This window comes from Aulonocara stuartgranti (genome assembly GCF_965226115.1).
Source record: "Aulonocara stuartgranti genome assembly, chromosome: 23".
NCBI lineage: Eukaryota > Metazoa > Chordata > Actinopteri > Cichliformes > Cichlidae > Aulonocara > Aulonocara stuartgranti.
This window is the reverse complement of record NC_138958.1, coordinates 41,272,557-41,296,246: the sequence shown is the minus strand read 5'-3', so window position 1 is coordinate 41,296,246 and position 23,690 is coordinate 41,272,557. Positions and strand designations below refer to the sequence as shown.

Below are 23,690 nucleotides of genomic sequence, written 5' to 3'. Positions count from 1 at the left end.
ATTGTATTTTTCTTTTTCTCAATGAGCTCATCCATGTGCCAGTAATAAGTGGCACATGCCTTCTATCAAGAAAGAGAAGGCAACCCTTGGACAATCCATAGCCAAGACTAATTTTAGCACAACCTTCCTGACTAAGTGGATCCACTTTTTTTGTAAAGTTTTTAAAGTTTCTTTAAAAAGCGAGGTTTGTCTTACTGGAGAAAATGTTCTGCAATACAGTGTCACAGACTCACACTGGCTATCGGCTCTGGGAAGTCATAATGACTCAATACGGGCCTGAGACTGACTTTTATAAAAAACAAAAAAGCAACATAACTTCTTGTTTTCTTTCTCTTTTTGTTTTCCGTCATGCATAAAGACGCCTGTCAAATCACACTTATTGCGGTATTAAACGTAGAAACCACTCAGTTTATCACACAGCGCCCCTAGTGGTCTGAGCCTGCCTCGCCCTGCCATCACAGGGCTGCAGCAGAGTGCACAGCTGTGGACGGCGGGTCTGCAGCGAGTCCTGCATCTGTCTCTGAGCCCGCATAACTCCCCTCACCGTGAATCCTGTGATGACCCAAAGGTGAGAGGTAAGCTCGCGCTTCCATTAACATTGTTTTCTTTTTTTGTTCCATTTTTAAACTTTATTTCATAGACAAGCTCGTGGAATTCATCAGCCCGTCTGTGGTTAATGCGTTGAACGAATTAGCGCCGAACTTCATTTACAAATGTAAAATTTGTATTGCCTGGAAAGCTGGAAAGCATATTTCAGTTTAAAACCCTGAAGTATCCTTTAGTTGGAGTTCCCCCTCAAATTCGGCTCTAATATTTTCTTATTTAAATCACATGTTGGAAGCATTAAGTACTAAAGCTTTGAAGTTGACAGTTTGATGAAATTATTTGTTCTGTAAGTCAGAACTTCTTAACACTGCATCACGTGCTGTGAATGCATTTTAATATCTTTAGAAAGATTAGTAAAATTAGACAGTGTCGTCGGTGCAGGATTTATTTGTAACCGGTTAACCAAACTTTAGAAGTAGACTACATTCCTGGTGGACTGATGTGCAACGGTAAAGCTACAGTGACTGTACTGCAAGTGGATAACATGATGGATTGGCTTCACATCAGCCCGTAATTTTCCTCCAGGTGTTCAGTCAGTATACACCTCGGACTGTGAACCTGGTGCCTGTAGGTGATATAGTGAGTGAATATTTTCCTTTTAGGACACTGACAAATGGGTTTTGCTTCAGAGTGTATCCAGCTTTCTGAAAGTAGTTGATTTGTGCAAAAGTACCCGCCAAACAAACTGCAGACAACTGCAAACCACTGCAAAGATACATTAAAACAACTTTTGTAGCACCGTCTTGGGCGGAGAGCACACCATGACTTCCGTCTTCCCTGCACTATTGCTGTTGTTGTTGTTGTTGCTGTCATTGAAGATGGGGCAGAAACACAAGGTGGTTATTGTATTGTTATTGTTATAAGGTCAGGTTATAGGACTGCTTTTTTTTTAAAATTTGCACAATATCTCTAAAACTTCTGTTTCAGAGTGATGCTGAAAAACTTGTTCATGTGCCTGATTCTGCCAATGGTTTCTTCCTGTTAAAAGGGAGTTTTTGCTTCCCACTGTCACCAAGCGTTTGCTCCTAGGGGGTTGTCTGATTGTTGGGGTTTTCTCTGTGTTATTGTAGGGTCTTTACCTTACAATACAAAGCACGTTGAGGCAACTGTTGTTGTGATTTGGAGCTATGAATAAAACTGAATTGAACTGAATTGAAGAGATCCATGTGATAGAAGAAGGAAAAAAGGCCGAGAACTTAACAGATATTTCCTTCAGACAGACTGTTCAGACTCTAAGTTTACCATACTTTAACTGGTAAACATGAACGTGCTGCTATCATTATTATGATTATTCCTCGGTTAAATGTGTGACTGACAGCAGGCAGTGGAGTCAAACATGTCAAATCTATGACAAGCTTTACAGTTAGACTGTGCAGGAAGTATTAATTGTGTTTATTCCTATATAATACTCAAATAAATAACAGTTTTAGTTGCAATTAATTTTTCTTTCTGCCTCAGCACTAAATAGAGACAGGGCTTCTCAGAGCCCTGACTATATGCAACAGCCCTTCTGCTGCTAATGTATAACCCCTGAAATGGAAGTGGCATTCAGTCATTAAACTGGATTCCTGAATGTGTTACCCACAGACCTCCACAGTGTCATGAGGTTGGGCTGGAGTGGAAAAAGAGCAAATGAGCAAGTTTATTCCCGAGGCCCTGATGGACAGACTGAGACTGTGTCTGTGTGCCTAACCTTTATTTATTTAAATAACCTTGGTACAAATCTCTGCATTTTGTGCCTTGCATTGTAGGACAATGGTGGTAATTATGAGGAAGAGCAGAAAGCTTTCTGGAAATGAAAAGCAGCGACCTTCGGATGGCATGTGAATTTTGGTAAGAGATTTCGTGCCGCTGTGCGAGATGCTTACCCTCCCGAAGTTTACCCGATAAACAGCAAAAAAAAAGTTTGCAGCTGCTAAAACCATCTCTCATTTTTGCATTTCTATTTCTGCACAAGTAAATAAACAAGATATGAAGAGTAAACATGATATTTTAAAAGCTGCCAGACTCTAGTTTTGACAGAACAAGACCAGCTGCATGCTATAGGTTGGACCCAAACATGACTTATGCAAATCTACATGTTTGAGATCTGATTTTAGCAAATTTCCCAGAATGTTGCTCAGTGACTCACCGTAAGTGTCTGTGGGCTTCTTCTCTAACCTCTAAACTGGACCTAGCCCCTGTTTCTTCTTGTGTGTGTGAGTCTTTTTTTTATAGCTCCAGTAGAAAGGTAAACCTCAGTGACTGCAGGGTTTTCGAAAATCAACACAGCCAGTGTTTAAAGCGGAACGAACTGAATGTTTGAAGTGTTTAACATCAATATTTCTTTGTGACACGCAGACGTGCTTCACAGTGGAGCCCTATGTGCTGCACAAGGAGTCCATTGAAGGCGGTGACGTGGGTGGTGGTGGCGCTGGTTTTGGGGGTTAAGAGTTGTTGGGCTACCACTGTAGCCCTCCTCTGCAGCTGGTCTGTGATTAATGGAGCCCATTGGGGATTGGCTGGTGTGTTTGGATTAATTGATTGTGACAATATTAGAGTGTTGATATTGTGATATTCAGTAATAATATTTGCTAATAAGTTTGGAGGAAATGTGATCATAGGCAAATTTAGTTTTGCTCCGTGATAGATTTCTTATCAACAAAATGGTCAATAAGTTGATTTTGAACATAACTCGCAGTTTAATTGACACTGAAAATAATGCTTTCTAATACCTCAGACAAGCTGCGGGACAGATGTCAGTGTGCATGACTGGAAAATAAGTTTGCTAGTTCAAGTCTGAGCTGCTGAAGTTGATTTTACTAAATGTAACCAACGCCAAGATCTAATTTCCAAGAGTTCATCTACAAGTGCCACAAGTCACATAAACACAGGAGTGGATAACGAGTGCATAAAAGCAAATTGATTCAGAAACACAAGTTTAAAAAAGTTGTGTAATATTTAAACAAAAACTTACATTTTCTGAGATTAACTTCGCAAATTCACAAGGAAAAAAAGTCCTGGAGCTGCCCTGATATTAATGTGGTGCAAAAATGTAATATTGTCTAATATTATGAAGTTAAAATATGAGCAAATAATACAAAATCAATTTGTAAGAAGAGAATCTGAAAATATTCTGAGATTAAAGACACAAAAACATGGAAAAAATTGGTTTTTTATTTTGTTATCGAACCATTTTTCTTGACTTCACAAGCGCAGATGACGCCTCTAAAAGGGGACGTCAGAAATATTTTGACATGATGATGCCAGAATTTCCAAATATGGGATAAATAAAGTACTTCTAAACTTATGAGCGCATATTTATCCAACAGTAAACAGAGTGGCACTTATATCCTACTCAGTTTGAGCATTCAAAGTCTCATTCACCCAAGCTTTTATCGAACATTCACACACGCACACGCACACACACACACACACACACACACACACACACACACACACACACACACTCAGATGGATGCATCTAGGGCAAGGGTAGGCAACTCCTGGCCTCAAGTGCCGGTGTCCTGCATGTTTTAGATATCACCCTGTGTCCACATACCTGAATCAAATCATTAGTTCATTCCCAGGTCTCTGGAGAACTTCAAGACATGTTGAGGAGGTAATTTAGCCGTTTGAATCAGCTGTGTTGGATCAAGGACACATCTAAAACCTGCAGGACACTGGCCCTCGAGGCTGGAGTTCAACACCTGTGGTCTATGGTAATGTAATAAATTGTATAAGCCTGTATCTCGTATTAAGTGAACAGTTATGTATACTCTCCGGTAGGGCAGGGCAATATGGCCAAAATATTTATCATGATATATATTATCATTACTCTATAATGTTCCGAGCTGGTTGTTTTTCACCGGTGCTGCTTCGGCTTGCGCTGAGGCTCCCCTGCCGCCTCACCGTGCCTGCAATCTTTCAGCCTCAGTGCTGACAGGAGGGGCAGCAAAAACACAGCCGGAGGAGGTCATCCTGAAGTTTGCACAGGAGCGAGCCATTCATCCTCTCAGGGGGTGGGGTGGTGGTGGTGGTGGTAGTGGTGGGGGGTTTGGTTCTCCGCTGTGGTGAGACTGAGGCTGGGAGAGATGAATATCCTGCCCTGTTAAAGTTGGGGATGAGACTGGACAGTGTTATTTGTCTCTTAGGCTCCGCCGGGCCCACGAGAAGCTAAACGAGCCTGTCGTTTTTCAGTGTGTTTGATTTATCGGTGCCATTAATTTCTGAACAGGAGGTCACCCCTTCGCCTTATCAGATTGGCAGCCACTTGTACAGCCGCGCCTGGCTGCTGTTTCTGTCAACAGTGTGAGGAGCTGTCATATTTCCTGCTTGCTGGCTTGACAGATATGATGGTGTGCATCCATAGGAGAGCTATTTGATCTTAGTCCGTCATACAGCCCGCTGATCAGGCTCATTACAGCCAGAAGATTTCTGTATTTATCATTTTAACGACAGAAACAGTATTTGCGATCATTTATGCCTTTTTGCATTCCATTTATTAGTCCTTAAATTTCATGATGCACTTAGATATGCCCAGAATTTTTATGGTGGGTGAGTTTCGGCCTTTCCTGTACTCAGCAGTGGTCAGTGGCAGCACGGTGCAAGCTGTCCATAGCATGCCAGCAGCTGTGTTCGCTTGCTTAAGCAAATATCACACATGTATAAGGAAGCAAAAAACCTTTCAGGAATGACAGAAAGAATGTGATTATGCTTCTAAGTTTGAAGGAACCTGGACGGGCAAAGATCATAAAGCACACAGCGGTGGAGAGTGGAACATCAAAGATATTAGATGTAAATTAATACAACAGAAAGATTGGACTGCATTGCCATTTCTAAGGTTGTAATTTAAAGACGCCGCGTGTTGAATTGGAAAATGTATATCTTATTTCCTGCACTGGATGTAGATTTCTGCATTTTTATTCAAACAAATACCCTTACCTCTTTTTATTTCTTTGAGTATTTCCCAGTAAAGACACAAGCAAATACACACACACACGCAGCATACTGATTTTCCCCATTCAAAAATGCCATTAAAATGCCGGGATCTCTCAAATATATTGAGTCTCATATCACCGAGAAGCCTCAGTCTCTCTAGATGCAACATATTTACAATTCTTCCCATCCAAAGCTCAAATGTGAGTGCAGAGTCTTTTTTTTCCCACCCGACTGTCGTACTATTAACTTTCTTGCAATTGCCATTCCAAAGTGGATTGCAATCTGTTCATACTTATTAACACACGTCTAATCACTGGTCACCCCAAGGATAGCTGTAAATGCGTCTGGTTCCCAGCTCTTTCCAAATGCTTCAGAGTAACAGTAAAAATGCTCTTCCAATAACTACATGACCAGAAAGAATAAGTCAAATTACCAGTGGTGGATTTGCATTGATGACAGACAGGTGGAATATCAGGGGAGAGAGTGTGTAGCTGATAGTCTATGGCAGGGGTGTTGAACTCCAGGCCTCGAGGGCCGGTGTCCTGCAGGTTTTAGATCTCACCCTGGGTCAACACACCTGAATCACATGATTAGTTAATTACCAGCCCTCTGGAGAACTTCAAGACATGTTGAGGAGGTAATTTAGCCATTTAAATCAGCTGTGATGGATCAAGGACACATCTAAAACCTGCAGGACACTGGCCCTCGAGGCTGGAGTTCAACACCTGTGGTCTATGGTAATGTAATAAATGGTATAAGCCTGTATCTCGTATTAAGTGAACAGTTATGTATACTCTCCGGTAGGGCAGGGCAATATGGCCAAAAATATTTATCATGATATATATTTAAAAATTTGTGATAACAAGATAACTGACGATACAATTGACTTCTCTTTCCACATGCTGAATGAGCATCATATCCCTGGCTAAACAATGCATCACTGCATTAGTTAGTTCCTCCCAGCGTTTACTACTTTTGTCATTAGAGATGCAGTAGGACTGGGCGATATGACCCAAAATTCATATCTCGATATTCTTTAGCTGGATGGCGATATACGATATATATCTCGATATTTTTTAAAGCCATAAAGTAAGAACAAAAAGAGAGTTCTTAGTCACACTGTGTCCCAAATCTCACACAGGCACTTTTATTAACATACAGCATAGATGTACAAGAAAAAATTACTCAGAAATAAATGATCAGCATTTATTAAATAATAATGCTCCATAAATAAAATAAAACAATGTTGTTTTTGTGCATAACAAAGAGCTCACAATTGTGCAGTCAAAATGTAAACTAACAGACGCTGAGCATAATAACAAGCAGCTGCTCTGTTCCCAGGTTCTACTGCGTGACTGACAGCCTGGAGTTTGAAACCCTCTTTGTAACCGTGTCTCTGAACAGGTGCCATTTATGGTCCTTATACACACAGTAAGGTAATATTACGTTGAAGCAGAGTACGTATCACTCCGCGAGGCTCCTTGGTAGCTATAATGCTCCAACAGTCCTTTAAGCAGTGCAGCTTTCGTAGCTTACCAAAGTCGTACCAAAACACTTTTTGAAAGGTTTCTGAGCACTGTGTACCACATAAAATCGGTTTGCGGTCAGTAAGCACAACAAGAATTCATACATAAGGCACACTGTCGACATTTTGAGAAAATGAAAGGATTTTAGGTGTCAACGCGTTAGCCCGGTTAGCTTGTTAACACGTTGACGCCGTTCAGCCTCATGCACGGGGCGATGCGCGGTAACTCGTTAACAGATATTTGCCCCGTTAATGTAGTTATGGCGTTAACGTCACGCTGACAGCACTAAAATAGTAATCTCCAAATGTTTTCTTTTTACCGACCAGCTCCTCTGTGATAGCTGCCGTGTCCATCTTGTCGTTGCCTGCAGGTGAAGCAATGGGGGCGGAGGAGCTGTGTTCAGTGAAGGAGAGAGGCGAGGCAGAGTAACGTTGCGTAGAGACACAGTGGACGAAAGAGAGGAAAACTTGCGGCTCCACAAGTATAGTTATAACGTAACGTAGACTACATCGATATATAAACGATATTGTCACATCTCATATCTCGTATAAAACTGTGTCGATATATTTAAAAACTCGATATATTGCCCAGTCCTAGCGTGCAGCTATTTAAAGCTACACCAATTGTTTGTTGAGTCAGCTTCTTTGGTCTCACCACCGTGCTAGTTGAAGCGGACGTTTCTTCACGTGCTGAAACAGCTTTGCTGTACTCCAACAAGTGCTTCTGGTTCGAATGATGAAATAGGTTTGTGGTGTTTCCTCCCTTTGCCCCCATGGACCGCTTCCATGTTCTACAAAATTTTTTGCTTTGGTGGGTGTCTGACGGATGAAAACCAAACCAGTTCCAAACCACTGAAGTTGCAGCATTTTTACAAACCAATTTTGGTTCATCTGATTCATTCGACAATCCGCTTTCGCCCTTCTCATTCTCCGTCGCCGCCATGCCTGTTCACCATGTGCATATAAGCGTATGAAAACAAAGGCACTGCGCATGCATGTTTTACCCATATTCTAGCATGATATTTCATTTTCTTATCGTTGCCTAACATTATACCGGTATTACCGTGAAAGGTATAATATGGCCCAGCCCTACTCTCCGGACATTCCTCCCACCCCTCATTGCTTACTTCCATGTTCATTTGATCTGCCAAAGGCATGTGTAATTACCAGGTATCCACTAGTGATACTCTGGTATTGATCTGATACCAAGTTACTGTCTAACTAACAAGTAACTAACAAAAAAGGTTCAGATATTTTTCACAGAGTGTGTTCAGGGTATGATAAGCATCAATCTAATCGCACTGGTATCAATCTGATACCAGTGACAACAAGATACCAGTGGTATCGACTAGGGCTGGGCTATATCATACCATTCACGCTAATACCGGTGTAATTTTGGGCAACGATAAGAAAATGAAATATCGCGATAGAATATGGGTAAAACGTGCATGCGCAGTGCCTGTGTTTACATACGCACATGGCGGTGACGCAGAATGAGAAGAGCGAAAGCGGATCGTTAAATGAAACGGATGAACCAGAATTGGTTTGTAAAAATGCTGCAACTTCAGTTTGGCTTTCGTCCGTCAGATACACAACAAAGCACTATTTTTGGTAGAGCATGCTAGCGGGCCGTTGTTATTACCATGTTTTTTGGAAAATACGGCACACTTAAAATCAATCCTTTGATTTTTCTGAAAATTGACAGTGGTTGTAAATAGAAAATAAAAGTCTAATGATACTGTAAAGATACTGCTTTCTATAATCCTGTGTGCCTTATGTATGAATTCTGGTTGTGTTTACTGACCTCGAAACAATTTTATGTACACGGCGCTCGAAAATCTGTCAAATGTTTCAGTACGACTTTGCTGAGCTACGAAGCCGCACCGCTTGATGGATTGTTGGAGCATTACGGCTATCGTAGGCAGGCGCCTCGCGGAGTGATACGTACTGTGCTTCAACATAATATTACCGTATTGTGTGTGTATAACCTCTTTTTAAGTTTAGTGGATATTATACATGGTTATGCTGAGGATATGTCGGCCAATTTCCACTGGAAATGACTTTTGGTTAAACTGTCAGCAAGGAATTTGCACTGTTACGTTTTTATATAACTTTAATGCACATAAAAAACAGCTGCTTGTTTAAGTGAAAATACATTGATGGGGTTTTTTGCACTAATAAACTTGTGGAGTTGTAAAGTATTTTGTCTAGTGTCAATTATATCGTCAGTTATATCGTTATCGCAAATTTTCAAATGTATATCGTGATAAATATTTTTGGTCATATCGCCCTGCTCTAGTATCGACTATCAATATTTGGATTGATCCACCCGCCTCTAACATCCACTGGATGAAGTTTCTGTAAAGCCTGATGGGAAAACCAGGCTGGCTCACAGCTGTCAATATTAAATTTATTCACTGCATCAAGAGTTAAAGAGTTAGACTCATGTTTTCTGACATGATCTCTAATTATTCTACAGCTAACACAAAAATCCACAGCTAGTTTCTTTAGGGTATTTAAAGTATTCGTATTCAGTTGTAAAAGTACTCGTGCTTGTGTTTGAACTTTTTTGCCCTTAATGGGTCACAGTCAGTTAAATTTATTAGCGGATGTTATCACAGTTTTCTGCTGGGCATCGGGTCTCTCAAGAGGGAAGTCTGAATTTCTTTGTTTAGGCAAACGAAATGTTTGTCTGAACTAATGGAATTTGGTGTTGACTCTGTCTCCTGATTCATTTACACATCGGTGCTACTGCAGCTGTGTTCAACCAACACCAAGTCTTACTTTAGTATCCAGATGATTTCAGATGTAGCTGAGAGCACTTAACCTCTTTTTTGTCTGCCTTTGTGCCTGCTGATTAAAGCGTAAATAGTTAGTTTGAGAGTTCGTGCATCACTGTGTTTTAATTCTTAGCACTAATGTTAAAGGTTTTGCCATAAACACAACATTTTCTTTTACTTCAGAATGCTTCTCAGATAGAAGTGACATTTTCCTATCATCCATTATCTATCTGCTGCTGATTGTTTTTGCCACACTATATAATATAGCAAACCCAGCAACACTTGGTGCGTGTTTAAGGTGGTTTCAAACCATGTTAAAATGCTCAAATTTACAGCAATAAAAGGGCATTTTTTAAATAACTTATCCACCTTCATAACTGAGTTACGGGTGTGGTCACTGGAAGTCTCACTCCATCTGTCTTGTAACTCAAGCTTCGCTGTTAGCGTTTTGGTAGTACCAGGGACGTGTTAGTCCCTCCCTGTGGTGGCCTTTCTCATGGTTATAAGAGTGTAAGAGTTATATAAGAGAAAGCGAAAGTTAAATGTTAAACCACCCCTCCACCTCCACCAAAAAAAAACAAATAATTCAGTACACAATCCTTTTTTTATATTGTTTTTTGTCAATTGCCTTTATTTGATAATGATAGTAGCGACAGACAGGAAAGTGAAGAAAGTGGCAGGGCAAAGCTCCACAGGTTAGATTGGAACCTAGGTTGCTGCCGTCTGGAAATTGAGCACTTGGTTACCTGCTCACCCTTTATGTGCAGCTTTTTCATCTGATTTCCGTGCTTATGTTTTGCTGCTCTCCTCTGCTCGCTGTTTCACCACGTGTATCTCCTCTGCTCCACTGAGCACACATGAAAGAGGGCAAAGGAGAGAAGTGCAACTTATCTCTTGAGCACTCCTAGTGTTTTAAGTGCTCAAAAGGGCTTTGAGTGCTCAGTTAAAGGAAAGAAGAGCTTTGTAAGTACCAGTCCATTTACTATTGATCACGATGGTGGGCTCACGCACAGCTTTCTCATTGCTTGTTTTGTCCTTTTAATGTATTTTTCCAATACTAACTGGGAATCATGATTTTCACCAGCTTTTGAGTTATTTGTGCTTGTGTGATAAGATGATCGATTGATTTGGCGTATGGCTGCTTTGATCCAAAGCCAGCCCCTTTAGCTCAAGATTAAAGGTGTCCCCTTAAATGCCATTTGCTTTAGCTTGAGATTATAGACTGAATAAAACATGCACGTAGCTTCCAAGTCTGAAAAGTGAAGCCAAAGTGGAATCTGCCTTAAAACCAGAGGACAGTGTTTCTGGTTGGTCCACTGCTGAACAAAACATCAAGTACATTTTGTAAATTATGGTTATTACTAGAGCCAGAAAGGAGGTTTATCCCGGGCATGCTCATTGGCTAACGACGTGCCCATCGCAAATCAAGCGGCGTTTTCATTTTCACAGTCAGCTTCAAAAAGCTTAAACACTCCCCGCTGTTGTTAATCAACAGGTGACACCACAGTGATGATGTCTATATTTTATATACACTCTATGCTCAAGATGCTAGCTCTGATTATTCTTTAGGACTCATAAAAAGGTGTCGGTCAGCAGTTACTTTGCCTGCTAATCAGCTACTCTTCATCAGTGCATCAGTCTGAGGTGACTATAAGTGAATAACAGGACATGTCGATAAGTCATCAGTCTTAAATGCAGTGCAAAAGCACAGCAATACTGAGCTTGTAACAAACCACAACTAATTCAAACGCTCAAGCTGGCTCCCGCCATACTGTGACCTAATTCTTTAACAGAATCTAAAACTGGATCTCACACGGGGCAGAACATCTCTGTCTATTGAGTTAACAGTTTGCTCTGCACAGATAGAAATTCTTTGCCCCCCTCCCTTATTTTCCCCATCACAAACACACACACACACTCACACACCCCTTTACCTCCCCTCACCTCCCTGCACACTCTCTGGTCAGCGTGCCACTGTGTGCCGATGTGTAACAAGTTCTCCCTCTCTTGTTTTTCATACCTTCCTTTCTCTCTCTCTCTCTCTGTCTCTCTGTCTCGCTCTCTCCCACCATGTGAAGCGCCGGGATCTGTGCCACGCTCGTTCATCTGCCGAATCTGTCTGGTGCTGATGGTGAACTAGTAAGTTTATTTTCTTCTGTGTGATATTTGTGCGGCGTGTGTGCGTTGCTTTCACATATCCCATGCGGAGATTGGCTGCATCAGTGCAACTGCTTATTCTTTTGTGTTGTCCTGTCCATTCTGTCTTTGTGTCTACTTTTTTCTGCCTGTTTTTTTCCTTCTGCCTGCCTGTCAGTTTTCGTGTCACTGCAGGCTCATTTCTTCTCTAATCATCTATAATATGACCCTTCACCTACCCCTCCTCTTTTTCCCCCTCGCTCGTCTTCAGCGTACATCACCCTAGCTGTGACTTTGGAGACTACATGTGGGGATGTGTTTGTGTAACGTGTAGTGGATGTTTCCTTTGTTCTGGTTAAAGCATAAGTGCTAAAACTGACAGAGGAATGGGGTGGAGAGAAGCATGGGAGACAGAGGAAACTCCCAGCCCTGGATCAATACTCCTAGTCTGGGTTATTATGTCTGAATGTGTGCGTGGGTTTTTTTTTTTCCCCACTTCAGTAATGAAGCCTTTCTGAAGCAAAAGCCACATGTTGCACGTGTGCAAGTGTAATGTTCCTGTTTGATGTTTTCCCACAGAGCAGCATGCTTATTTATTTCTATTTTTAAAATTGCAAAGAGTCGCCTTTTACTCTTCAATTAATTACTGACATCATGCTGTAATCTAGTTAATCACAGCACCAACAGTTTGCTGATTAATGTCTTCGGGGTGTTTTTACACTATGAGCATGATTTATGGAAATTAGTCGTTGGTGGAAAATAGTAGCCATGATCATTTTTTCTGGTGGGTTATAAGGACCAGGTCTTATGAGATTTTTCATGACAGCAGCATCGGTTATGTGCAGTGGATTAGTAATTAAAATGCTCAGACTGTCAGCCACCCAAGAAATTCAAAACCCAAGACAATCATATTTGGAATGATAATATTAACTCAGTTTGTATTTGCCGTGCACAGTTTTGGGGAGTAAGACATTTACGAGTCATTTTAATCAGTTACTATGAATGAAATTAAAGCTGATAATTGGAAGGTTGCCCATTCGGACAGTCTCGGCCGTTGTGTTCTTGGGCAAGACACTTCACCTACCGCCTACTGGTGTTGGCCAGAGGGGCCGATGGCGCGATATGGCAGCCTCGCTTCTGTCAGTCTGCCCCAGGGCAGCTGTGGCTACAACTGTAGCTGCCTCCACCAGTGTATGAATGTGAGAGTGAATGAATAGTGGCATTGTAAAGTGCTTTATTATTATTAGTAAAGGGATTATATGTAGAACACAGTAGCCTTGACAATATAGGGCTTTTAGGACCAATATCAGAAGTTGGTGATTTAAAAGTCAGATATAACAGGCAATTCTGTAGGTCACATGAAACACAAACAGATTTCCCTAAAATTATTGTGTAGTTATTTATTTACTCGTTTAGGAGTTCAGCATGTCTCTCTGCAGACTGTAGGGAGTTACAGGCTGCCCGTCTACCTGCAGAGATCGTCTCTTCTCAGATGGAGGCAGTGTCCCAAGTTTGTGGTACAACAAGGGCTACTCTTGCTTGTGCTGTTGTTGTACCATTGGTCAGCCATGGAGAAGAGCAAGGTTATAACGAACAAAGTCAAACCCGTCTTTGATGTTTTTTCACGCTTCTCCTGTCACTCCTTTGGCTTGTCAACCAATCAGCTTTTGACTGACATAGAGTTGAGCTACTCAAGCGTTACACTCTGCCCAACTCTGGTCAGATGATCTGGTTATTGTGTTTGTGGCGTTCCAATCACGTGTGTTACCAACAGGGTAGTTCTCAGAGTGCCCTCTGGTGGACAAACTATGCAACATCAATCCTCATAATATGGTTAAAGTTTCTTATATCTCTTCTTTACTTTTTAAATTTCATTTCATTTGTTGGCTAATATCGGCCCATTCATTTAAGACATAAAATTAATTTCGTTATTTTACATCTTTTGACCATAAAGGCTGGCTGTCCTTTGGTATTTCGTGACAGCATGAATAAGAATTTTTTTGGGGAAAAATTTGAGTGGATTGGGATTTTTATTAGTTTGCCAACATATCGTTGTGCACCATCTGTCGTCTACCAGTCAAATCACTAGGCATTGCTTGGAAGAGTCTGACAGTAGTTTGTTTTGACTGCACTTATGGCCATGTCTTGATGCATTCTCAATCATCCAGGAAAGTAAATCTCCAAAAGTTGATTCTGTTCATCCGGACGTAGCGTTTTCGTCACTCATCCAGGTGACTTCTTCAGTCTCAGCTGACTGCAGGTTTCCCCAATCTTATAAACAGTACGTTTGCATAATGACTGAAATCAGCCCACTGAAAGAACAATGGCCTGGGAGGTCAGTTCCTTAATCTTGATTATGCAAATCGTCATGACCATTGATCAACAACCACTGATCAAAGACCACTGATCAATGGCCATGAGCACCATTCACAGATAGTTGGGGAATGGCTACAATCACAGCATTGTAAGATGGCGAAAGATGTACCCTTAGGCCCGTCCTCGATTCAGAGATGGTCTTTCCCTTTTCACGTAAGTCAACTTTTGGAGACTTATGGCCATGGTGTCTACAATTCCTACTACTACTACCAGTACTGTACAAATCTCCTCCAACCAGGCCAGAAATAGTATAATAACAACAACTATAGCTCTGTGACCAGCAGTCTGCTTCAGTCCTGGTAGACCTGTTGGGCAAGATTGGTTTTCAGTGCTGGAAGTTCACCAAAAAATGTTCTTTCTGAAATTCTTTCTGAATTTTTCTATGCCTGAATACTGCTCTTTGTTCCTTCACATACTGTTCAGTATGTGAAGGAACTCTTAATACAGATTAGAGAGGTGTGGATTGATCTCTATGATTTGTTTTGGCAGCTGCACTTTGTAATCTAAACCGTGTTAGCACTTGAGTTTAAAGTTCATCTTGGCGGATCAGATCAAAAGTGGACAGTGGTCAATACAAATGTAAACAAGCGCTAAGACTCTTTAATACCAAATGTTAAAACACTCATAAAGGATGTGTACAATTTAACACATCGGCGTTGTCTGCGCTCTTATAACATGTGAATTAATGTATTTCTGTTCTTTATGGGAGGACTTTTGTTGAATGCATCCATCTTCTGCCTTCCAAATTCAGGGTGTCCCAGAGGTCACAGAGCAAGAGGCAGGGTGCACCCTGGCCAGCTCACCACTTTGTCACAGGCCTAACAAAGACGCCCACATTCAAGCCTAGATGTAATTTAGAATCACAAATTGACTTAACATGCAGCTGAATACCCCAGTTGTGCGGTGGTTAGCACTCATGGCACAGTTTGGCACCTTTGTAAACCATCTCCTCCATATCAAGAGTGTTTGTAGCTTCTGCACAGCTCCTTAAATATTGATTATCAGTCTTGCCTTGAAGTGAAACACAACTACTGTCTTTTAAAAATTTTAGATCAATGCAAGCATTAGAGCGCAGCTCCGTCTCTGCATCATCCACTCTGAGATAATCATTAGCAGTCATGCATACTACATGAACTGTTACTAACGTTTTTGCCATTCAGAGCTAAGTAAGTAAAAATACATCTGTTGATAGAGCAGATGACATTAGGGTTGGCATTAAAGTAGCTATAGGCTGTAAATTAACCAATTATTGATATAAACATCTTGATCAGTGACACCACAACTCTTCAACAACTGCTTAATGGATAAAACTAAAAGTTTGATGCATAAAAATGTTAAATAAATTGTTGTTGTGGTACCGTTCAAGCGTAGCTAAGGCCATTGGATGTTTGTTTTTTGTGATTTTTCCATCACCCTGGCTTCACATTGAAATTCATGTTACAGGGAATGAGCTGTCCAACCAGTAATCTTCAATCATGTCTACTGACAGAGCGGCTCCCTTCAAGTGGGGCAGCGGGTATTGACAGAGAGTGATTGCAGCTGTACATGTTTGGTTATACATCCCAGTCGTGTCATCTGGCAAAAAAGCAAAGCGAAAGAAATGGAGATCATGATAAGAGGACGGAGGGAGACGGGGAGGAGCGAGGAGAGAGATAGGAAGAGAGGGATCAGTGCAGCTGTGTGCCTCTTTAGGATTCCTGCTCTCTACCTCCTCTCGCCCGGGCCAAACCGGCATCATTAGGTTTGGCAAATTACCCGGGCGGCCATTGTGGCGCAGCCATGGCACGTTAGTGTGTCTTTTTAACTGTGGCTAAACTCAGTCTATTCACTTGTAAAAGAGAGCAGCCATTGGCAGATAGTTGGCAGGTTGCACAGAGAGGCCATTCACCCCGGTAGGAAGGAGCTGAGAACACTGCCTCGGAAATGGTCCTCTCTGAATATTTTGATGGAGGGACTTTGGGTGCCCTCTCAGTGTCCATTTGCTCCAGCTAACAAATCTCCATCAACTGACTTCATTGGTAATCAATATCAGTGCTCCTTATAGGTGAGGGCGAGCAGGAGCTGCGGTCAGAAAGAGAATTTTAGCAATTTGATTCAGTGTTGTTTTGATGTTGTCTTTTCTTCCTTTTTTTACTCAAGGAGGAATTTGGAGTTTGGAATCCAGTTTTTTTTGTAGTGGGGTGTAGTGGGGTGGGGGGTTGGTGTTCACTCTGTCTTTTCATGATAGTTGGACGCTGTCCAAAAACTCGGGTGGAGAGAGTTTAGACAAGAGGCTGATATACAAGGGTCAGATGCTGGACTCCCTCCTTTTATTTTTGATGCCACGCAGGAACAAATTATAGGGCTTCTGAATGAAGAAATAATTACTCGTTATTAATTTCGCTGTCATAGAGTTCCTCCGTGAAGAGGACATGTCTGGATTTTAATGAAGCACACTTAACACGCGTGTGTCTTAACACAGTGTTGTCGGGTGCTCGGTTTGTAGCTGGTGTGGCGGAAGTGCTAAAAAGCAGTTTCAAGGTCTTCTGTAGTGCGTCTTTTTGTAGGCAGATCACGACATGGATAATTACCTATAATAGCTGTTTTGCAAGAAATGAGGGAAGAGGTTACTCATGCTGACAGAAAAGGAAACGGCCCCTTCACAGTTGCCGAGCTGACGTATTAAAGCTTAATAACCTGCCGGTCACATGGCTCACAAAAGAGGTTCATCCATGCCTTGTTTTTTTACTTAGAGTCAACTCAAGCCCTCGGACCACACTCCATAAAGGGGCCATCTCTTTGGCCTCTATCAGAGTCCTCCTAAGTTCTCTGGGATACGCTTGTTTAGTTCTTCTAAGAGGAAAAAGTCAAAGTGAGCTTGCATGGTTCCTCAAATAGAGGCGGGGGGAAGTTCCATGTTTCTTAAATTTTGCATGAACATCACTGTGAATCACTCTGGCATCAGCAGAAGTAGTTGACACTCAGAGACAGAAAAAAAGTTGTTGTCAAGAAATCTCACAAACTTGAAGGAAAAAAAAAAGCAGCAGGGAAAGAGTCCAGAAAGAAAAATGGAGGATTTGACAAAGGCCTCTGCTGTGTGAAGTTTGTACAACTGTGACAAAGTGCTGCAGAGGCACTGCTGCTCTGTCCAAACACTTGTCAGTGTGTCACTACACACATTTCCACTTAAATGTTAAACCAGGGGAGAAACGTCAGCGGCTTCTACTTGTGTAGCTGTAGCGTGTAAGGGGAAGGAGAACAGGGGGGAAAAAGCTTTTTTTTTTATACTTTTCCTGACTTTTCTAAGGAGTCGATGGATCATTTTTACATGTTCAAACAACCAACAACGAAAGAAAACAAACTGTCTGGCTTCTGAAGACATGACACAGCCTCTTTTTGAAGGTTTGTAATAATGCCCTGTGTGGGTCACTTCTGCAAAGTTGTTGATCCCCCCCCTTCTCATGGCTTACAGGTTGCATTTATACAAGTACCTGTTGCAGTAAATGAAAGAAATCTGTCAACACAACACTTTGATGTTAAATTACTTTACTTAATTGGGGGGAGGGGTGTCTTTATCAGTAGGAAAACTTAAAAAAAAAGCATAGTCAAAGTCTGAAATTTAGCCTCCTTCACATTTAGAAGGAATTTATTTCCAACATTTTTCACTCTGAACATGGCATGGTTATTCTGAGTATGAGTGGGAGGTCTCTGGGTGAAAATGCCTTGCTGATGTCAGAGGTCAGAGGAGAGTAGCCAGACTGCTTTAACCTGAAAGGAAAGCAACAGTAACTCAAATAACCTAGAGCTGCGCGATTGTGATTATCACTATTATTCTGATTGATATTAAGATTACAGTTAAGTTTAGTTATTTATCCTTTCATTTTAATGACAGAAATGTTTTAATTGTACTGTTATGTAAACACTGCTTTCACATTCATGTTCCTCTACGATCCTGCTGATGTACAATACCAAAATTATGTAAATACAATTAACTTTACTAAAACTTAACATGAAATTAAATCAGCAAGGCACTACTTTCATTTTTACATTGTGCTGCACTTCTTGGTTAGTCAGTTAGTTAAAACACCTTCACAAAATCCCATTTTTACTTGACCTGCACTGATGATTGAGTGCATCCTAGAAGCAAAATATAAAGTCTTCCACTCCATTTTTTTTCCAAACCATTATGATAGTTTGTGTACAATGTCGGTTTTGCCAATTTAGAAAATTAATTGCATGAGGGGAAAACATCTTTTGTCCACGATGATCCTTCATTACTCACCATGTTTAGTGGACACATATCTTTGGCCAAAAAGCATGCGATTGCCTCGATGATTTCAATAGGTCTTTGTGTGCTGGACGGATATGCAGACACGCATACAGGCTCGCTTTTATGGACGCCTGAGTGCACGGCGGATGATTCACTTTTGCAAATATTGCGTTGTTTCTCTTGTCCTTCATGCGTTAATAATCCTGCAGTTTGTGGTGCGTTTTCAAGCAGTTGTAATAAATTATCGTGCAGACGCTGTAACTTATTATTAGTTAACATCACTTGCCCTAAATCCAAAGTATTTCCAAACGTGTGATGATTTGCTCTGAGGGACAAGCTCTTGGTCTTCTGCTGTGCCAGACATTTGATTTTTGTTGTGTATCTGTCTGTTAATGTTGCGGTACTCATCTAGACTACAGCAGAAGAAAAGGAAACTGAGGCTACAGTTTGCACGGTCTCACCAGAATTGGACAACAGAAGATTGGAAAAATGTTGCTTGGTCTGCTTTGACATTTGGACGGTAGACTCAAACAAACGAAAGCATGGATCCATCCTTCTATCAGTGCTGTAATGGTGCATGGGCACACTCTAACCGAGCACTGTTTATCCACCACAACCTGTTTGAGTATTGTTGCTGATCATCACTTTATGACCACAGGGTACCCATCTTCTGATGGCTGGAAGCACCTCAAAAGCTCAAATCACCTGTTGAACATGACAATGAGTTCACTGCACATCAATGGCCTTCATACTCCTGACACACACCAGCTCTCAATCCAGTAGAGCACCTTTTGGATGTGGTAGAATGGGGGATTCCCATCATGGACGTGCAGCCAACAAATAAGCAGCACCTGTGTGATGCTGCTGTGTTAATATGGAGTGTTTCCAGCACCTTGTTGAATCTGTGCCGTGAAGAATTAAGTTTGTTCTGGAACCAACAGTGGTAAGAGTGTGGCTCCAACCAAGATATACCGATTAAAGTGGCCTGCATATATCATGATAGATTTTAATATAAGAATCAAACTATCTGTACTGCAGGAAAAGTTCAAGCACATTTAAGCTCTGTATTGACTCTGAGTGCCATTTGGTGTGAATGTGTAAGGGGAATTAGTTTAACCTTTTTTGCCAAGTAAAGCTGTTTTTTTTTTTTTAGCTTAAGAAACTTCTACAACTCAAGTGCGGCAATAAATGTCAAAGTAAATTACAATGGCAGATAAAGAGTCTATATATGGGCACAGATGTGAAAGTGGAAGGTAGCCATGAGCTGATTCTGTTTGCAGGGTTGGTTTACATCGCAGGACGTGATGGACAACAGACCCGTCTCCCAGGCTAGTGCTGCTAATGACTCTGAGGCCACTTGTAGTGACTACTTTGGTCAGGAGAAGTTACTTTCAAAGTCACATTTGCTAGTAACGAGCACAATCCTTAACCGCTTGTTTGGATCCATATAGATGCTCACGTGATAACACAGTAAATGCTTAATTGCATTGCTGTGTATCTCCTTTAAATATTTAACAGATGCAATTTCATTCAGTCTTGCCTCAACAAGCTGCAGAACAATCAATACAGTAGTTTGCAATTGTGAAACAATTCCAGAGCAAATCTAATCTACCAAAACATCTATGTTTAAAAGGCATCCCAATAAAATGAAAAGCATACAGAAAAAATATTCAGCCTTAAATACTGCTGCAAAATTTGAGTAGAGGTTACAGTTTAATGTCTTTGTGTGAGGTTTTGGAGTTGCTGCAGGAACATGAAGTTATCTTCATGTTTCAGCAGACGCACAAGCATCTTAGATTTGTAGTGTGTAGTTTTGTCCGCAAGATGTTTGAATCAGCTTTCGCTGTTGCAGAGGAATCACATGGAGAGGCACCAGTGAAGTAGGAGAGACAAATTGGCAGGCAGCAGGGGTTTGAGTACACACCTGTCATGCTTAGCTGTGTTGATACAGGGCGGCCCAGTCCTCAGCTTTATTTACTGACATGGCCCTGCCTTAAAATCTTGGCCGTGTTGCTCCAGTGTGGTGGTCACATGTTCACTTTGTGTTCCCGGGTGATTTTTTTTCCCCACACAGTCCAAACACGGACCGGTCACATGAATTGCAGACTCTGTGTTTCTAATCCCATCACAAGTTGTTATTTCTTTAAGGTGTTTTTCTATCGCAGCCAGCTACACGAGTGAATGAATGTTCAGACACGCTCCGTCTCTGGGAAAACAGCTCTCTGATTTTATTTTTGAAGCAATTTATTTCCAACTTTCTATAACAAATTCAAAGACTGTAGCTCAGGTCCGTCTGCCACTGTCGGGTCCATAATATTACATCGAATCACTCAAGCCACATTTAGAAGCATCACACGACCATCTACTTATTTTATGTGTAACATATGTCCTCTGTACTGATGTGGTCATTTGCTTACGTCAGATTTCAATTAAATTCAGCTAATCCAATGTTTTTTATATACTGCCAAATCACAACAGTCTCCTTAAGGCGCTTTATATTTATAAGGTAAAGACCCTGAAACAATACAGAAAAAACACCAACAGTCAGAGCACCCCCTATGAGCAAGCACTTGGCGACAGTGGGAAGGAAAACTACCATTTAAACAGGAAACCTCCTGCAGAACCAGGCTCAGGGAGGGGCAGCAATCTGCCCTACCTTTTTTTTCAGATTATATTAAATTCATATGACTTATGTTGAAACATTTCAGGAAAAAAAGTATTTTTTGTTTGTTTAGATACAGTATTGAATAAAAGCCTTTAGCCACCCCTCATTTCTACTCATTCCTTTATATTTTTCAGGAAAATTGGGGAAGAGGTGCCCTGATTTACTAAATATTACAGTATACATTTACAGTATATAAGACACAGAAGGAATCTGTACAGTCAATATTTGGTATGGCCACCTTTTGTAGCTGTCAAAATGTTGGTGCAGCAACAGTCTGTAACCTGGCAGTGCAAGGAATATAAGTTTCATTAGCAATGTGTTGTTATAGTTCACAAAGACGGTTGGACACACAGCAAGGATGTTGGAGATTGCAATACTCAAATAAGACTAATGAAAGTCAACCAGCTGACAGCATCATACTGTAAAGCTTATATTCTACACAGTACTAAAAGTTTTGTTGTGGATACCAGCTTACTGTAAAACCTTCAGGGTATTTCTGGAAAGAACTTATCAAATTTCCCTGTTACAGGGTAAGATGTGTGAAAAGGACAAGTATAAAGGCACAGCCATACAGCTTTGGGGGGCAGTACTTAGAAATAGCGTTGGCGACAAGTGAACTTTCATGGTCATATTAGAGGTGACTACCTTCTCTCAGAAGCAAAGAAGGGAGCACAATGCTTTTGTTAATGCACAGTTAAAAACATTCAAGAAAAACATCAGTGCAGATAGTTGGGCTCACAGTGTGTCTAAAGAGTTTGTGTGTTACTTGACTAAACTTAACCAAACCATAAAGAGGTCCTAGCACACTTTGTCATGTAGACAGAGGATGATGAATATGCGCTCTTTGTCTTTAACTAACGCTAATCACCAAGGGAGAGCCTGCGTCCACACATTTCCTACTGCCCCCGAAGAATCTGACTGACGTCCACTGTCGCTCCCCCTCGTTGAGCTGAATAGACAAATCCCAGAACATTAGGCCTCTCACTGGCCAGCCTTTGCGCGGTGAGAGGACCGTGGCCCCGTAACAAAGGCGAGGCCAGCGGTGGAGGCTCTGCTCCTGTCGCTTCATTAAGCAGCAATGTAAGACCCAGCAGGCTGAAAAACCTCTGCCTCCACACGTATTCAGTCCTCCCAGTGAGCAGTAGACAGGCAGACATTCACCACCTCCATTCTTTGTAGTGCGTAGCAGCTGCACTGAAACTGGTTTAAGGGTTAAAGAAAAAGACGCCGCTGTGAATGGGCAAGAAATATGCTGCCCTGTAGTGTTGAGGATGTTCAAGTTTTCAATACATAGTTGGAACATTATGGCCTTTTCCATAAACTCATTTATCACTCAGCTCAGACATTTTCAGAGTCAAATTTGTGCTCTAGTCCCGCCTAACCCTCAGGCGACAGTGTAGCTAGATTCAGGCATTTCACGTGCTCTCATGGTGAAGGTGTCTCCTGTAGTCTTCAGCTACTTAAACGCTTGCTCACATCTGAATGGTTCACTGGCCAGTACAGGAGTGGAGCTTAAAACAGAAATTTATTAGATGATTCAAAAGACATTTTTTTCCATTTCAGAGCTCATACATAGAGTCATTTCACATGCAAAAACATTTAAAGGTCTTTATCCTTGTTTGCATCCACATTTTTTTTAATTTAGCAAACTTTAAATATCTTGGTGAATGCATGCAGCCAATGAAAAGTGATAGTAACATCCTTTATTGGTGGGTGTCACTCTGTCCTGTCCTGCTCTGTTTCCAGTCTGTGAATTTCTAAATAAATGAGAAAATGTAGCCCCACAGAAGTGTGCGTGAAAACACAAAGACCCAACACATTTGGATTAGACGTTAGCCTGTAACTAACTTGCCAGCGTCAGTATGTATGCTACAGCTAGTATGTGGCTGCATTTACTCTACCAAACAGAGTATCTTGAACGCTGCCTCCCTCTGTGTGCTGCACGTGAGAAAGCAAAAGTCTGATACTTGTCTGACGCAGCTGGATGGAAATTTGTAAACTACATAAAAGAGCCTTTGATCTTTGTGCCTAAAGCCACCATCAGATCATCACCTTTGAGCAGATTCTGATTCATATAAAATGAATTCGACCCTTCATGTGGCACACCCTCCTGTTTGGCTCTGTGCCCGGGGCTCATCTCTGAATGGATCCCCTCAGTCAGAAAGAGGCACCCAAAGTTTGAGAGCTGGCGTTAGTGAAGATTGGCGGCTCTGGCCTTTTGAGGTGAATTAGCCATGACCGAGTCCTGCTGACACTGAGGCGATGGACACCAAAAGCAGACAGACTGAAAGTGAGGAGGGACAGCGGGGCCGGTCGACTGGCAAAATTAATTTAGATGAATGGGCAGGAGGACGGAGAGAAGAGAGTGTGTGCAAGTGTGAGCTATTACTGAGTGGATATGGATTTTTAGAGTCCAGCACTGATGTATTGAGT

General features: G+C 41.4%; 1 protein-coding gene across 7 annotated transcripts in view; it reads left to right on the top strand.

Moving 5' to 3' along the window:
- Positions 1-452: 452 nt before the first annotated feature.
- The window catches only part of LOC309700734 (semaphorin-5B-like), a 50,903-nt gene continuing 27,665 nt past the window's right edge, over positions 453-23,690 (top strand). For 2 of the 7 annotated variants that reach the window (XR_014274733.1, XM_082524507.1), the window contains exons 1-2: positions 5,380-6,263; positions 11,910-11,970. The gene's annotated coding sequence lies outside the window, so the exon portion shown is untranslated. Of the gene's footprint in view, positions 576-5,379; positions 6,264-6,687; positions 7,797-11,909; positions 11,971-23,690 lie in introns of those variants that run through there. The other 5 variants (XM_082524510.1, XM_082524508.1, XM_082524509.1 and 2 more) reach the window with 5 other exon arrangements.